General features: G+C 45.6%; 1 long non-coding RNA gene across 2 annotated transcripts; it reads left to right on the top strand.

The window, feature by feature from the left end:
* Nucleotides 1-204: 204 nt before the first annotated feature.
* Nucleotides 205-13,805, top strand: LOC139257449 (uncharacterized). 2 transcript variants are annotated; one of them, XR_011592304.1, is made up of 4 exons: nt 205-642; nt 2,568-2,741; nt 2,861-2,949; nt 13,585-13,805. It is a non-coding gene; the product is annotated as an uncharacterized lncRNA (long non-coding RNA). The 2 variants fall into 2 exon arrangements; XR_011592303.1 differs by lacking the exon at nt 2,568-2,741.
* The last annotated feature ends 2,969 nt before the right edge of the window (nt 13,806-16,774 follow it).

Below are 16,774 nucleotides of genomic sequence, written 5' to 3' on the forward strand. Positions count from 1 at the left end.
ACAGGGTTATACAGAGCAGCAGGAACAATGACTGAGGGCCAGAATGAACATGTTCAGTGCCCAATGGGGGCCCAGGAAATCCTGTCCCAGTCACTGAGGTGGTCTTGGGTATTTACCCAGCATTCCCCGCGATGGAGAATGTGCCGAGCCCAGACTACAGGTGCCCAGTGCGCAGGCGCGGGACCTGGCTGTATTTGGAGCATGCGCGGTGCGTGTAATGGCGGAGCGGCTGTGGTGAAATGTGTTCCGCCAAACAGCTCCTACTCCGCGGGGCGGAGGGGAGTAAAGGACCAGCGGGGAGCCGGGGAGGCTTCAGAAACACCTGGTGCCCGCCGGAAGCCCGGAATAATAACCGGAATATCGGCGGCTGCAGCCTCGAGGCTTTCTCCCGGTCACAGGCCCCGGGTAACGGCGGCCATCTTTGTACAGGAAAGCAGGGTCAGTCCTCCGCCATCTTGGTTCAGTGTGCAGCAAAGCGCATGCGCGGCCATCTTGGTAAAGTAAGAGCTGAGTTATTTTATTCTCACACCTCGGATTTCTCTCATTGTTCTGATCTCCAAAGTGTATCGTCCCAACCTGCTCAACCTGTCCTCATCAGAGAACCCCCTCCTCGCCGGAATCAACCTCTGAACAGCCTCCAGTGTAAGTATATCCTTCCTTAAATACACAGTGTTCCAGGTGTGGTCCCACCAATACCCTGTACACTTGGAGCAGGACTTCTCTGCTTTTTATTCTATCCCCCTGACAATAAAGGCCAACATTACATTTGCCTTCCTGACTACTTCCTGAACCTGCAGACTAACATTTTGTGTTTTATGCACAAACACCCTCAGGTCTCTCTGTCCTGTAGCACTTTGCAATTTTTCTCCATTTAAATTATAATTTGCTTTTCTATTATTTCTGCCAACGTGGATAACCTCACATTTTCCCATATTATAATCCATCTGACAAATTTTTGCCCACTCATTTACCCTGTCTATATCCCTTTGCAGATTTTTTTTGTCCTCAATTTGCTTTCCCACCTATCTTTGTATCATCAGCAAACTTGGCTATATTACACTCGGTTCTTTTATCCAAGTCATTAATAAAGATTTTAAATAGTTGAGGACCTAGCACCGATTCCTGCGGCACCCCACTAGTCACCATTTGCCAACCAGAAAAAGACCATTTATCCCGACTCTCTGTTTTCTGTTAGTTAACCAATCCTCTATCCATGCTAATATACTGCTCCCAACCCAGTGAGCTTTTATCTTGTGCAGTAACCTTTTATGTCCCACCTTATCAAATGCCTTCTGGGAATCCAAATACACCACATCCACTGGTTCCGCCTTATCCATCCTACTCATTATATCCTCAAAGAACTCCAGCAAATTTGTCAAACATGATTTCCCTTTCATGAAGCCATACTGACTCTGCTTGATTGAATCATGCTTTTCCAAATGTCCCACTACTGCTTCCTTAATAATGGTCTCCAGCACTTTCCCAATGACAGATGTTAGGCTAACTGGTCTTTAGTTTCCTGCTTTTTGTCTGCCTCCTTTTTTAAATATAGGCGTTACATTTTCGGTTTTCCAATCTGTTGGGACCGCCCCAGAATCCAGGGAATTTTGGTAGATTACAACTAATGTGTCCACTATCTCTGCAGCCACTTCTCTTAAGATCCTACGATGTAAACCATCAGGGCAAGGTGACTTGTCTGCCTTTAGTCCCATTATTTTACCGAGTACTACTTCATTATGAATCGTTATTGTATTAAGTTCTTCCCTCACTATAGCCCTTTGATTATCCACTTTGGTATTACTCTCAGTGACTGAGTGTTTTACTGTAATTAAACTAATCTTGGACTGTCTCTGTCAGATATTAACTCCGGCACGGTCCCAGCAAACACTCCCACTCCCTCGTCCCTCTGATGTTTCTGCAGAATTGCTTTGTGAAGACGGGCTCATGGAGAGAAACACCCTGCACGGAATGATCCCAAATTGAGCATCTCCAAGGGACAAGGCTTGCAGCTTTAATCATTCTCTGTCCTTTCCCCCCAGGCCCAGTTCCTTTGCTCAGATTCTGATAAAAGTAAATTGGGAAAAGTGCACTTTGATTTTTACAGATTGAATTATTGCAGAGAGCTGCGCATGCGCGGTTCAGCCCCACCCTCTGTGTCATTCCCAGTGAGCAGAAGAGCACATGTGTCCTCCCCTCCCCCAGCCCTGCCTGTGATCGTCATTCACTCAGTGAGCAGAAGAAGATGGTTTAAAACAGCCAGGAATGGAGGCACCGCGGCCCCAGGGTAAGGCAGCGAGCAGCAGCCTCCTTACAGCAGCGCAGCGCTTTGGGAGTGTGTCCGCAGATGGGCTCAGAGATCGGCATTGAGTCCGGGGGGAGTTCAGGGGGAGTCGGGGGCTGTGTGTAAGAGGCAGAGTGGACCAAGAATCAGTGTCAGTGTGTGGTGTGAGTGGGGGAAGTGAGAGGCCATTCTCGGGCTGTGTGTGGATAGCGTGTGTCCAGGGTAAGGGAGACAGAATGGTCAGAATCTGCTGTTTACAATCTGCTGCTTTCTCTCTCCAAACCAGGAGTGAATGTTCCTGATTCAGTTCCAATCTCACCGTGTCTGTAGTTCTTGGACAGTGAGCAGTGGAAACACACCTGTCAGTGAGGATGTGGGGAGTTTCGCAAAGTGCATCTATTGCAGGCACCAGGAGAGGAGTGTGGGAGAAGATATTTTAAAGACCAGTTATATTGTTTCGGTGAGCTGAGTTCTCCAGAACCATGTTGCTGGTGGTTGAGAGATACATTGTCGCTCCCTCATATTCTCCCCCGCATCCATCTCTTAGAACTAATAATGTTCTCGTATTATTATTCTCAGAGCAAAATTCTTCAACCAGCCAGAACAAATGTGAGCTTTCCTCCACCCGGAACACAAGGAACAGTGCAGGCAGCTCCTTCTCACACACAGTAAGTAGATTATCACTCACAGAGTGCAGAGACTCAGAACTGGCCTCAATCCTATTGTCACAGACAGCAGAAGCTGTCAGTCCCACAGTGATCCGAAGTGACAGAGTTACATTGTGAATCTTACAGCCACATGGAGCAGTAGAATCACATGCTGTTTCACCATTGAAACAGATCACACTGCCAGGTACATTAAACACCCACACTCACTTGCCAGAAACTGGCAGGTAGAGAATAAAAGACAATCATCTATCAGAAAAAATGTCCAATGGAATGTATAAACCACACTCGCATATCAGAAGCTGATGGTTACAGAGCAAAAGCCATATTCATGTTTCAGAATCTGACGGATTCAGTATTTAAACCCCCCGAACATACCAGAAGATGACAGGTGCAGAATAAAACCCACATTCCCGTAGCATAGACTGACAGATACACACACCCACATATATGAAAGTGACAGTAACAGAATAAAATCCCCACTTGCATACCAGAGATTGACAGGTAAAGTGTAAATCCCATGTGCACATGTCGGAAAACTGAAAGGCAGTAAGTAAAATTGTTACTTGCATCTCAGAAACTGATCGGGGCAGAGTAAAACCCACACACACACACATCAGAAAAAATGACACAGAGAAGGCAAAATCTTTATTCACATATCAGAGAAATACAGGTTAAAAGTAAAATTAATTCTCACGTTCACATACTAGAGACTAGCTGATACAGAGTAAATTCCACACTCACATAGCAGGAACTGACAGGTACTGTCTAAAACACAATCAAGTAGCAGGAACAAATAGGTACAGTCGAATATAGCAGAAACTGAGAAGCACAGATTATACCTGAACACACAACAAAACCTGACAGTTACAGAAAAATACACACACTTGAATATCAGAGATTGAGAGATACGGTATAAAACCCACACTCACATATGAGCGACTGAGTGATACAGTATAAAACCCACACTCACATATCAGAGGCTGACATATTACAATCCATATTCCCATAACATACAGTGACATGCCCAGACTCACGAACCAGTAATTGACAGGTACAGGGTGAAGATCTCTCTTTCATTCCAGAAACTGACAGGTACAAAAAAAAGTCCACTCACAATTAAGCAGAAACTGGCAGTTATAGAGTGAGGCCCACAATCACATGTCAGAACGTGACAGGTACAGAATAAAACCCAGATTCCCATAACAGAAATGGAGATACAGAGAAAGGACCACACTCATAGCAGAGACAGATAGATATCGAGTAAAACTCAGACTCATTTACCAGAGACCGACAGATTCAGCATAAACACTCACCTCCATAACACAAATTGACAGTTAAAAAGAAAAACGAATACTCGATCAGGAATTGGTGGTACACAGTAAAACAATACTAACATACTGGAGAATGACGGGTATGGAGTAGAGCTCACATTCACATAACAGATGGATAGATACAGCGCAAAATACACATCACACACCAAGAATGGAAAGAAACATAGAAAATAGGTGCAGGAGCAGGCCATTTGGCCCTTCGAGCCTGCACCGCCATTCAATATAATCATGGTTGATCATGCAACTTCAGAACCCCGCTCCCGCTTTCTCTCCCTATCCCTTGATCCCCTTAGCCCTCAGGGCCACATCTAACTCCCTCTTGAATATATCCAACGAACTGGACTCCACAACTTTCTGTGATAGAGAATTGCACAGGTTTACCACTCTCTGGGTGAAAAAGTTTCTCCTCATTTCAGTCCGACATGACTTACCCCTTATCCTTAGACTGTGACCCCTGGTTCTGGACTTTCCCAACATCAGGAACATTCTTCCTGCATCTAACCTGTCCAGTCCTGTCATAATTTTATATGTTTCTATGAGATCCACTCTCATTCTTCTAAATTCCAGTGAGTGTAAGCCTAACCGATCCAGTCTTTCTTCATATGTCAGTCCTGCCATGCCGGAAATTAGTCTGGTGAACCTTCACTGCACTCCCTCAATAGCAAGCACGTCCTTGCTCAGATTAAGAGACCAAAACTGCACATCATACTCAAGGTGTGGTCTCACCAAGGCCCTGCACAACTGCAGTAACACCTCCCTGCTCCTACACTCAAATCCTCTCGCTATGAAGGCCAGCATGCCAGTTGCTTTCTTTACTGCCTGCTGGACCTGCATGCCTACCTTCAGTGACTGATGTACCATGACACCCAGGTATCTTTGAACCTCCCCTTTTACTAATCTGTCACCATTCAGGTAATAATCTGCCTTCCTGTTTTTGCCACCAAAGTGAATAACCCCACATTTATCCACATTTTCCTGCATCTGCCATGCAATTGCCCACTCACCTAACCTGTCCAATTCACCCTGCAGCCTCTTCGCATCCTCCTCAGAGCTCACACTGCCACCCAGCTTAGTGTCATCTGCAAACTTGGAGATATTACTTTCAATTCCATCGTCTAAATCATTAATATATATTGTAAATAGCTGGGGTCCCAGCACTGAACCTTGTGGCACCCCACTAGTCACTGCCTGCCATTCTGAAAAGGATCTGTTTATTCCCACTCTTTGCGTCCTGTCTGCCAACCAGTTCTGCCTCCACGTCAGTACATTACACCCAATCCCATGTGCTTTAATTTTGCACACTAATCTCTGGTGTGGGACCTTGTCAAAAGCCTTTTGAAATTCCAAATACACCAAATCCACTGGTTCTCCCTTATCCACTCTACTAGTTACATCCTCAAAAACCTCTAGAAGATTTGTCAAGCATGATTTTCCTTTCATAAATCCATGCTGACTTGGACCGATCCTGTCACTACTTTCCAAATGCTCTGCTATTACATCTTTAATAATTGATTCCAGCATTTTCCCCACCACTGATGTCAGGCTAACCGGTCTATAATTCCCTGTTTTCTCTCTCCCTCCTTTTTTAAAAAGTGGGGTTACATTTGCTACCCTCCAATCCATAGTAACTGATCCAGAGTCCATGGAATTTTGAAAAATGACCACCAATGCATCCATTATTTCTAGGGCCACTTCTTTAACTACTCTCGGATGCAGACTGTCAGACCCTGGGGATTTATTGGCCTTCAAATCCCATCAGTTTCCCTCCAAGCATTTCCTGACTAATAAGGATTTCCCTCAGTTCCTCCTTCCCGCTAGACCCTCGGTCCCCTAGTATTTTTGGGAGGTTATTCGTGTCTTCCTCAGTGAAGACAGAACCAAAGTATTTGTTCAGTTGGTCTGCCATTTCCTTGTTCCCCATCATGAATTCGCATGATTCTGACTGCAAGGGGCCGACATTAGACTTCACTAATCTTTTTCTCTTCACATATCTATAGAAGCTTTTGCAGTCAGTTTTTATGTTCCCTGCAAGCTTACTCTCATATTCTATTTTCCCCCTCCTAATTACACCCTTAGTCCTCCTCTGCTGAATTCTAAATTTCTCCCAGTCCTCAGGTTTGCTGCTTTTTCAGGCCAATTTCTATGCCTCTTCCTTGGATTTAACACTGTCCCTAATTTCCCTTGTTAGCCACGGTTGAGCCACCGTTCCTGTTTTATTTTTTACGCCAGACAGGGATGTACAATAGTTGTAATTCATCCATGTGATCTTTAAATGTCTGCCATTGCCTATCCACCGTCAACCCTTTAAGTTTCATTCACCAGTTTATCCTATCCAAATCACGTCTCATACCATCGAAGTTTCCTTTAAGTTCAGGACCCTAGTCTCGGAGTTAACTGGGTTGCTCTCCATCTTAATGAAGAATTCTACCATGTTATGGTCACTCTTACCCAAGGAGCCATGCAAGACCAGATTGCTAATTAATCCTCTCTCATTACACAAAACCCAGTCTAGGATGGCCTGCTCTCTCATAGGTTCCTCGACATATTGGTCTAGAAAACCATCCCTTATACACTCTAGGAAATTTTCCACCACAGTATTGCTACAAGTTTGGTTAGCCCAATCAATATGTAGGTTAAAGTCACCCATGATAACTGCTGTACCCTTATTGCACGCGTCCTTAATTTCCTGTTTGATGCAATCCCCAACCTCCCTACTACTGTTTGGTGGTCTGTACATAACCCCAACTAACATTTTTTGCCCTTTGATGTTTCGCAGCTCTACCCATATAGATTCCACATTATCCCAGCCAATGTCCTTCCTTACTATTGCATTAACCTCCTCTTTAACCACTAACGCTACCCCACCTCCTTTTCCTTTCTGGCTATTCTTCCTGAATATTGAATACCCCTGGATGTTATGTTCCCAGCCTTGGTTACTCTGGAGCCATGTCTCAGTAATCCCAATTACATCATATCCGTTAACAGCTATCTGCACAGTTAATTCATCCACCTTATTACAAATGCTTCTCGCTTTGAGACTCAGAGCCTTCAGGCTTGTTTTTTAAACACTCTTTGTCCTTTTAGAATTATGTTGTAATGTGGCCCTTTTTGATACAGAATGAAACCCACAGACAATTACCAGAAATTGACAGGTACAGGATAAAATCAACCTCTTGTATCAGAAACTAACATAGAGTAAAACCCTCATCCACATACCAGAGGTGGACAGATAGAGTCAAATCCACACTCCCATACCAGACACCCACTATATAAGAAAATAAGAACATAAGAAGTAGGATCAGGAGTAGGCCATACGGCCCCTCGAGCCTGCTCCGCCATTTAATACGATCATGGCTGATACGATCATGGACTCGGGACCACTTCCCTGCCCGCTCCCCATAACCCCTTCTTCCCTTATCGGTTAAGACACTGTCTATCTCTGTCTTAAATATATTCAATGTCCCAGCTTACACAGCTCTCTGAGGCAGCGAATTCCACAGGTTTACAACCCTCTGAGAGAAAAAAATTCCTCCTCCTACAGTTTTTAATGGGGGGGCCCTTATTCTAAGTTTATGCCCCCTAGTTCTAGTCTCCCCTATCAGTGAAAACATCCTCTCTGCGACTACGCTGTCAAGCCCCCTCATAATCTTATACGTTTCGAGAAATCACCTTTCATTCATTCTTCTGAATTCAATGAGTAGAGGCCCAACCTCCTCAACATTTTCTCATAAGTCAAGCCCCTCATCTCTGGAATCAACCAACTGAACCTTCTCTCAACTTCCTCCAAAGCAAGTATATCCTTTCATAAATATGGAAACCAAAACTGCACGCAGTATTCCAGGTGTGGCCTCACCAATACCCTGTGTAAATGCAACAAGACCTCCCTGCTTTTATACTCCAGCCCCTTTGCAATAAAGGAAAAGATTGCATTGGCCTTCCTGATCACGTGCTGTACCTGCATTCTAACCTTTTGTGTTTCATGCACAAGTACCCCCAAGTCCCGTTGGACTGTAGCACTTTGCAATCTTTCTCCATTCAAATAATAACTTGATCTTTGATTTTTTTCAGCCATAGTGCATCACTTCACACTTTCCAACATTATACTCCATCTGCCAAATTATTGCCCACTTACTGAGCCGATCTGTGTCCTTTGGCAGATTTTTTGTGTCCTCCTCACACATTGCTTTTCCTCCCATCTTTGTATCATTAGCAAACTTGGCTACGTTACATAGAAACAAAGAAAATAGGTGCAGGAGTAGGCCATTCGGCCCTTCTAGCCTGCACCACCATTCAATGAGTTCATGGCTGAACATGCAACTTCAGTACCCCATTCCTGCTTTCTCGCCATACCCCTTGATCCCCCTAGTAGTAAGGACTTCATCTAACTCCTTTTTGAATATATTTAGTGAACTGGCCTCAATAACTTTCTGTGGGAGAGAATTCCACAGGTTCACCACTCTCTGGGTGAAGAAGTTTCTCCTCATCTCAGTCCTAAATGGCTTACCCCTTATCCTTAGACTGTGACCCCTGGTTCTGGACATCCCCACCATTGGGAACATTCTTCCTGCATCTAACCTGTCTAAACCCGTCAGAATTTTAAACATTTCTATGAGGTCCCCTCTCATTCTTCTGAACTCCAGTGAATACAAGCCCAGTTGATCCAGTCTTTCTTAATAGGTCAGTCCCACCATCCAGGGAATCAGTCTGGTGAACCTTCGCTGCACTCCCTCAATAGCAAGAATGTCCTTCCTCAAGTTAGGAGACCAAAACTGCACACAATACTCCAGGTGTGGCCTCACCAAGGCCCTGTACACCTGTAGCAACACCTCTCTGCCCCTGTACTCAAATCCCCTCGCTATGAAGGCCAACATGCCATTTGCTTTCTTAACCGCCTGCTGTACCTGCATGCCAACCTTCAATGACTGATGTACCATGACACTCGGGTCTCGTTGCACCTCCCCTTTTCCTAATCTGTCACCATTCATATAATAGTCTGTCTCTCTCTTTTTACCACCAAAGTGGATAACCTCACATTTATCCACATTATACTTCATCTGCCATGCATTTGCCCACTCACCAAACCTATCCAAGTTGCTCTGCAGCCTCATAGCATCCTCCTCGCAGCTCACACTGCCACCCAACTTAGTGTCATCCGCAAATTTGGAGATACTACATTTAATCCCCTCTAAATCATTAATGTACAGTGTAAACAGCTGGGGCCCCAGCACAGAACCTTGCAGTACCCCACTAGTCACTGCCTACCATTCTGAAATGTACCCATTTACTCCTACTCTTTGCTTCCTGTCTGACAACCAGTTCTCAATCCATGTCAGCACACTATCCCCAATCCCATGTGCTTTACCTTTGCACATTAATCTCTTGTGTGGGACCTTGTCGAAACCCTTCTGAAAGTCCAAATATACCACATCAACTGGTTCTCCCTTGTCCACTCTACTGGAAACATCCTCAAAAAATTCCAGAAGATTTGTCAAGCATGATTTCCCTTTCACAAATCCATGCTGACTTGGACCTGTCATGTCACCTCTTTCCAAATGCGCTGCTATGACATCCTTAATAATTGATTCCATCATTTTACCCACTACTGATGTCAGGCTGACCATTCTATAATTCACTGTTTTCTCTCTCCCTCCTTTTTTAAAAAGTGGTGTTACATTGGCGACCCTCCACTGATCCAGAGTCTAGGGAATGTTGGAAAATGACTGTCAATGCATCCGCTATTTCCAGGGCCACCTCCTTAAGTACTCTGGGATGCAGTCCATCAGGCCCTGGGGATTTATTGGCCTTCAATCCCATCAATTTCCCCAACACAATTTCCCGACTAATAAGGATTTCCCTCAGTTCCTCCTTCTCACTAGACCCTCTGACCTCTTTTATATCCGGAAGATTGTTTGTGTCCTCCTTCATGAATACCGAACCAAAGTACTTGTTCAATTGGTCCGCCATTTCTTTGTTCCCCGTTATGACTTCCCCTGATTCTGACTGCAGGGGACCTACGTTTGTCTTTGCTAACCTTTATCTCTACTAACCTTTATCTCTTTACATATCTATAGAAACTTTTGCAATCCGCCTTAATGTTCCCTGCAAGCTTCTTCTCGTACTCCATTTTCCCTGCCCTAATCAAACCCTTTGTCCTCCTCTGCTGAGTTCTAAATTTCTCCCAGTCCCCAGGTTCACTGCTACTTCTGGCCAATTTGTATGCCACTTCCTTGGCTTTAATACTATCCCTGATTTCCCTTGATAGCCACGGTTGAGCCACCATCCCTTTTTTTATTTTTACGCCAGACAGGAATGTACAATTGTTGTAGTTCATCCATGCGGTCTCTAAATGTCTGCCATTGCCCATCCACAGTCAACACCTTAAGTATCATTCGCCAATCTATCCTAGTCAATTCACGCCTCATACCTTCAAAGTTACCCTTCTTTAAGTTCTGGACCATGGTCTCTGAATTAACGGTTTCATTCTCCATCCTAATGTAGAATTCCACCATATTATGGTCACTCTTCCCCAAGGGGCCTCGCACAACGAGATTGCTAATTAATCCTCTCTCATTACACAACATCCAGTCTAAGATGGCCTCCCCCCTAGTTGGTTCCTTGACATATTGGTCTAGAAAACCATCCCTTATGCACTCCAGGAAATCCTCCTCCACTATTGCTTGCAGTTTGGTTAGCCCAATCTATGTGCATGTTAAAGTCACCCATTATAACTGCTGCACCTTTATTGCATGCACCCCTAATTTCCTGTTGGATGCCCTCCCCAACATCACTACTACTACTGTTTGGATGTCTGTACACAACAACCACTAACGTTTTTTGCCTTTTGGTGTTCTGCAGCTCTACCCATATAGATTCCACATCATCCAAGCTGATGACCTTCATAACTGTTGCATTAATCTCCTCTTTAACCGGCAATGCTACCCCACCTCCTTTTCCTTTTATTCTATCCTTCCTGAATGTTGCATACCCATGGATGTTGAGTTCCCAGCCCTGATCATCCTGGAGCCACGTCTCTGTAATCCCAATCACATCATATCTGTTAACATCTATTTGCACAGTTAATTCATCCACCTTATTATGGATACTCCTTGCATTAAGACACAAAGCCTTCAGGCTTGTTTTTTTAACACACTTTGTCCTTTTAGAATTTTGCTGTACAGTGGCCCCTCGGTCCCTTCTTCCAAGTCGTTAATATAGATTGTAAATAGTTGGGGTCCCAGCACTGATCCCTGCGGCACCCCACTCATTACTGATTGCCAACCCGAGAATGGACCATTTACCCAGACTCTCTGTTGTCTGTTAGTTAGCCAATCCTCTATCCGTGCTAATATATTACCCCCAGCCCCGTGAACTTTTATCTTGTGCAGTAACCTTTTATGTGGCACCTTGTCAAATGCCTTCTGGAAGTCCAAATACACCACACCCACTTTATCCACCCTGGCCCATGATGTGAAGTGGAACATAATTCATCGAAAGCACCTCTGACAGTGTTGTGGAGAAAATGACCGAACAAATGTGAAAAATGAATTCCTGAATGTTTGGTATTGTACAAGACAAAAATAGAAAGAATGCATTTCTTCCAAATGTCCAGGCCTGGTCTGAATGATGGATTAGTGATTTTGAGATGAGATAAAATTATAACTTTCGCAAACTGTTTAAAAATAGACTGATATTTGAGGACAAAAATATTTCATTTCAGAATTTTTTTCAACATGGTACAAGCAGAGAAGGATTTTGATGACGTATGCCATTGCCTAATCGAGAACTGATTTAGTTGGCTACTATTGCATATTTTCTTCTAATTTTTTTAAGTTTTGATTTGCTGTGTATTTCCACCTGTTTTGAATAACACCGAAAATGAAAATAATCATTGCATTTAGGATAAGGGGTCGGCCATTTAGGACTGAGATGAGGAGAAACTTCTTCACTCAAGAGAGTTGTTAACCTGTGGAATTCCCTGCCGCAGAGAGTTGTTGAGGCCAGTTCACTGGATATATTCAAGAGGGAGTTAGATATGGCTCTTAAGGTTTAGGGGATCAAGAGGTATGGAGAGAAAGCAGGAAAGGGGTACTGAAGGAATGATCAGCCATGATATTGAATGGTGGTGCAGGCTCGAAGGGCCGAATGGCCTTCTGCACCTATTTTTCTATGTTTCTATGTTCGTTACATGCTCAAAGAATTCTAGCAAATTTGTCAAACTTAACTTCCACTTCATAAATCCATGCTGACTCTGCCTGACCGAATTATGTTTTTCCAAATGTCATGCTAATGCTTCTTTAAGAATGAACTCTTCAACATTTTCCCAACCACAGATGTTCGGGTAACTGGTCTATAGTTTCCTGCTTTTTGTCTGCCTCCTTTTTAACCGAGCGTGGCTCTCGGGCCCCGGGCAACACCGAGTGCGGCTCTCAGTCCCCGGGCAACACCGAGTGCGGCTCTCGGTCCCCGGGCAACACCGAGTGTGGCTCTCGGTCCCCGGGCAACACCGAGTGTGGCTCTCGGTCCCCGGGCAACACCGAGTGTGGCTCTCAGTCCCCGGGCAACACCGAGTGTGGCTCTCAGTCCCCGGGCAACACCGAGTGCGGCTCTCAGTCCCCGGGCAACACCGAGTGCGGCTCTCGGTCCCCGGGCAACACCAAGCGTGGCTCTCGGGCCCCGGGCAACACCGAGCGCGGCTCTCAGTCCCCGGGCAACACCGAGTGCGGCTCTCGGTCCCCGGGCAACACCGAGTGCGGCTCTCAGTCCCCGGGCAACACCGAGTGCGGCTCTCAGTCCCCGGGCAACACCGAGTGCGGCTCTCAGTCCCCGGGCAACACCGAGTGCGGTTCTCGGGCCCCGAGTCAGAGCCACCGGGCCCAGCACCTCCTCCACACCAGGAAAACAACAACTTACATTTATACAGCAGGCCCAGCAATTCCCAGCCGCTCTGTATCAGGTGGGCGCTGGATGTGGAAGTCACTCACTGGCCTCCTGTGTGGGTCTGTTTGTTACACCAGTTTGAGCTGGATGGAGAGGGGGAGAAGCTGCTGGGTTTCTCCTCCAGTACTTCTGGGCCCAGTGGGACCAACAATTTCCCATGTGGGCCTGTCGAGGGAGGTGGGTTCCCTTCCCTGAAGGACAGCAGTGATCCAGATGTGTTTTTACGACAATCCGGCAGCTTTCATGGTCACTTTTTTTCTCGTGCCGGCCCCACACAGACTCATTCAGCTCAATTTCACAACCTGCCTTTGTGTTTTTGTGGGGTCTCTCTCACACTCCCTTTTCCTGTTTGAAATTCACTTTACAGGGTGTTAAAAGGGGAGGATTTGTAGACTGGAAGCTCAAACCAAACATCACCTCAAGATCTGACAGAGTCACTCGGTACATCGGGACTGGGATATCATCAGCTTTTGACCATGGAAGCAGAAGGACCCGTTCACAGTGGGGAGAAATGGTACACGTGCTCTGTGTGTGGGAAGGGATTCATTCGATCATCCGACCTGCTGAGACACCAGCGAGTTCACACTGGGGAGAGACCATTCACCTGCTCTGAGTGTGACAAGGGATTCTCTCTGTCAGGCAACCTGCTGAGACATCAGCGATTTCACAAGTGACTGCAGGGGTTGGATTCTGCTGTTATTTACATCCCGGACTGAATCGTGATCATTCTGACAGTTGGGGTTTATAACTCCTGTAACACTGATGTTAATAACTCCTGAAATCGACTGGAGTTTAATATTTGGGAGAAAGACACATAAATTAGTATTGCTTTCAACACATTGCTGTGGATTTTTGTCTTTCCCACCTGAGTGTTTAGCATCACCTGGCTGGAGCTGAGAAAGGACAATCTGGGGGATCTTACGGGGAGATCAGAACTTCAGCCTGGACACAGTCCTTCAGGGCCACACACAGATCTCATTCATCTCAACTCCAATGTGTATTGGCCCAACCTACTCAACCTACTCAACCATAAGTCAATCCCCTAATCTCTGGAATCAACTCCGGAATCTGCAGCAGACATGAGCAAGGACTTGAGGCTTATTAAATGACACATATTTCATTACAGACAAGGTTAGACCGGGAGAAATGTTCAGTTAGATCATAAGAAATAGTAGCAGGAGTAGGCTATTTGGCCCCTCGGGCCTGCTCCTCCATTCAAAAAGATCATGGCTGATCTGATCATGGACTCAGTTCCACTTCCCTGCCCACTCCCCATAACCCTTTACTCTCTTATCGCTCAAAAATCTGTCTATCTCCGCCTTAAATATATTCAAAGACCCAGCCTCCATAGCTCTCCTTGGCAGAGAATTCCACAGATTTACAACCCTCAGAGAAGAAATTCCTCGTCTCAGTTTTAATTGGGTGGCCCATTATTCTAAGACGATGTACCCTAGTTTTAGTTTCCCGTGTAAGTGGAAATATCCTCTCTGCATCCACCTATCAAGCCCCCTCATTATCTTATATTTTGATAAAATCACCTCATTCTTCTGAACTCCAATGTGTTTAGGCCCAATCTACTCACGCTATCTTTATAAGTCAATCCCCTCATCTCCGAAACAACCTAGTGAACCTTCTCTGAACTGCCTCCAATGCAGGTCTATCCTTCCTTAAATACAGAGACCAAAATACAGAGTCCATTACAGGCAACATGCCAATCAAACCAGCAGCACACTGGCACCTTAACAGTGTCTCATTGGCCGACAGGCTTTTCTTAAATAGATTTGCTGAGAGGATATAAACTTAAACCAGGTTTGCAGATGTGATGCTCTATTCACATATTGAAGGTAGAAGAGATGCTGTGAGACACATGCTAAGTCCAGTAGCTGAAAGTGATTAACAGACTGGGTTTTGTGTTTACTGATCCCAGGCGTGTTACCAATACCAGCAAAATCGAAGCCCATGGAATAACGGGGTCAGTGGCAGCATGGATATGAAAGTGGCTAAGTGACACACACAGAGTAGTGGTGAATGGTTGTTTTTCAGACTGGAGGAAGTGGTGTTCCCCAGAGGTCGGTATTGGGGCCACTGCTTTTTTTAATCTATATTAATGAGCTAGACTTGGGTGTACAGGGCACAATTTCCAAATCTACAGCTCACACAAAACTTGGAAGTACAGTGAACAGTGAGGAGGATAGTGATAGACTTCACAAAGACATAGACAGGCTTGTGGAACTTAAAGTAGAAAAGTTTAAAAGTGATACATTTTGGGAGGAAGAAAGAGGAGAGTAAATATAAACAAAAGGGGTGCGTGAACAGAGAGACCCAGGAGTATGTGTGCACCAATCACTGAAGGTGGCAGCGCAGGTTGAGAAAGTGGTTACAAAGACTGACAGGACCCTAGGCTTCATGAATAGAGATATCGAGTTCAGAAGTGTGGATATTATGTTGAACCCACGTAAAACTCTGGTTCGGCCTCAACTGGAGTATTGTGTCCAATTCTGGTTCATCATCATCATCATAGGCAGTCCCTCTGATCGAGGAAGACATGCTTCCACTCTAAAAATGAGTCCTTAGGTGGCTGAACAGTCCAATACGAGAGCCACAGTCCCTGTCACAGGTGGGACAGATAGTCGTTGAGCGAAGGGGTGGGTGAGACAAGTTTGCCGCACACTCTTTCTGATGCCTGCGGTTGATTTCTGCATGCTCTCGACGATGAGACTCGAGGTGATCAACGCCCTCCCGGATGCACTTCCTCCACTTAGGGCGGTCTTTAGCCAGGGACTCCCAGGTGTCGATGGGGATGTTGTACTTTATCAGGGAGGCTTTGAGGGTGTCCCTGTAACATTTCCTCTGCCACACCTTTGGCTCGTTTGCTGTGAAGAAGATCTGAGTAGAGTGCTTGCTTTGGGAGTCTCGTGTCTGGCATGCGAACAATGTGGCCTGTGCAGCGGAGATGATCAAATGTGGTCCGTGCTTCAATGCTGGGGATGTTGGCCTGGCCGACGACACCAACATTGGTGCATCTGTCCTCCCAGGCAATTTGTAGGATCTTGCGGAGACCTCGGTGGTGTTATTTCTCCAGCAATTTGAGGTGTCTACTGTACATAGTCCATGTCTCTGAGGGTGGGTATTACTACAGCCCTGTAGACCATGAGCTTAGTCGTAGATTTGAGGGCGTGGTCTTCAAACACTTTTTTCCTCAAGCGGCTGAAGGCTGCACTGGATGCGGTGTTGAATCTTGTCGTCAATGTCTGGTCTTGTTGATAAGAGGTTCCCGAGGTATGGGAAATGGTCCACATTGTCCAGGGCCGCGCCATAGATTTTGATGACTGCGGAGGGTGGGTGGATGGAGTGCTGTGCGGCGAGGACAGGCTGGTGGAGGACCTCGGGCTTACAGATGTTTAGTGTAAGGCCCATGCTTTGGAACGCCTCAGTAAATACGTTGACTATGACTTGAAGTTCAGCCTCTGTATGTTCACAGACGCAGGTATTGTCCGCATACGGTAGCTCAACGACAGAGATTGGAGTGGTCTTGGACCTGGCCTGGAGACGACGAA

The sequence above is a fragment of the Pristiophorus japonicus genome, unplaced genomic scaffold (assembly GCF_044704955.1).
Source record: "Pristiophorus japonicus isolate sPriJap1 unplaced genomic scaffold, sPriJap1.hap1 HAP1_SCAFFOLD_85, whole genome shotgun sequence".
Lineage (NCBI taxonomy): Eukaryota > Metazoa > Chordata > Chondrichthyes > Pristiophoridae > Pristiophorus > Pristiophorus japonicus.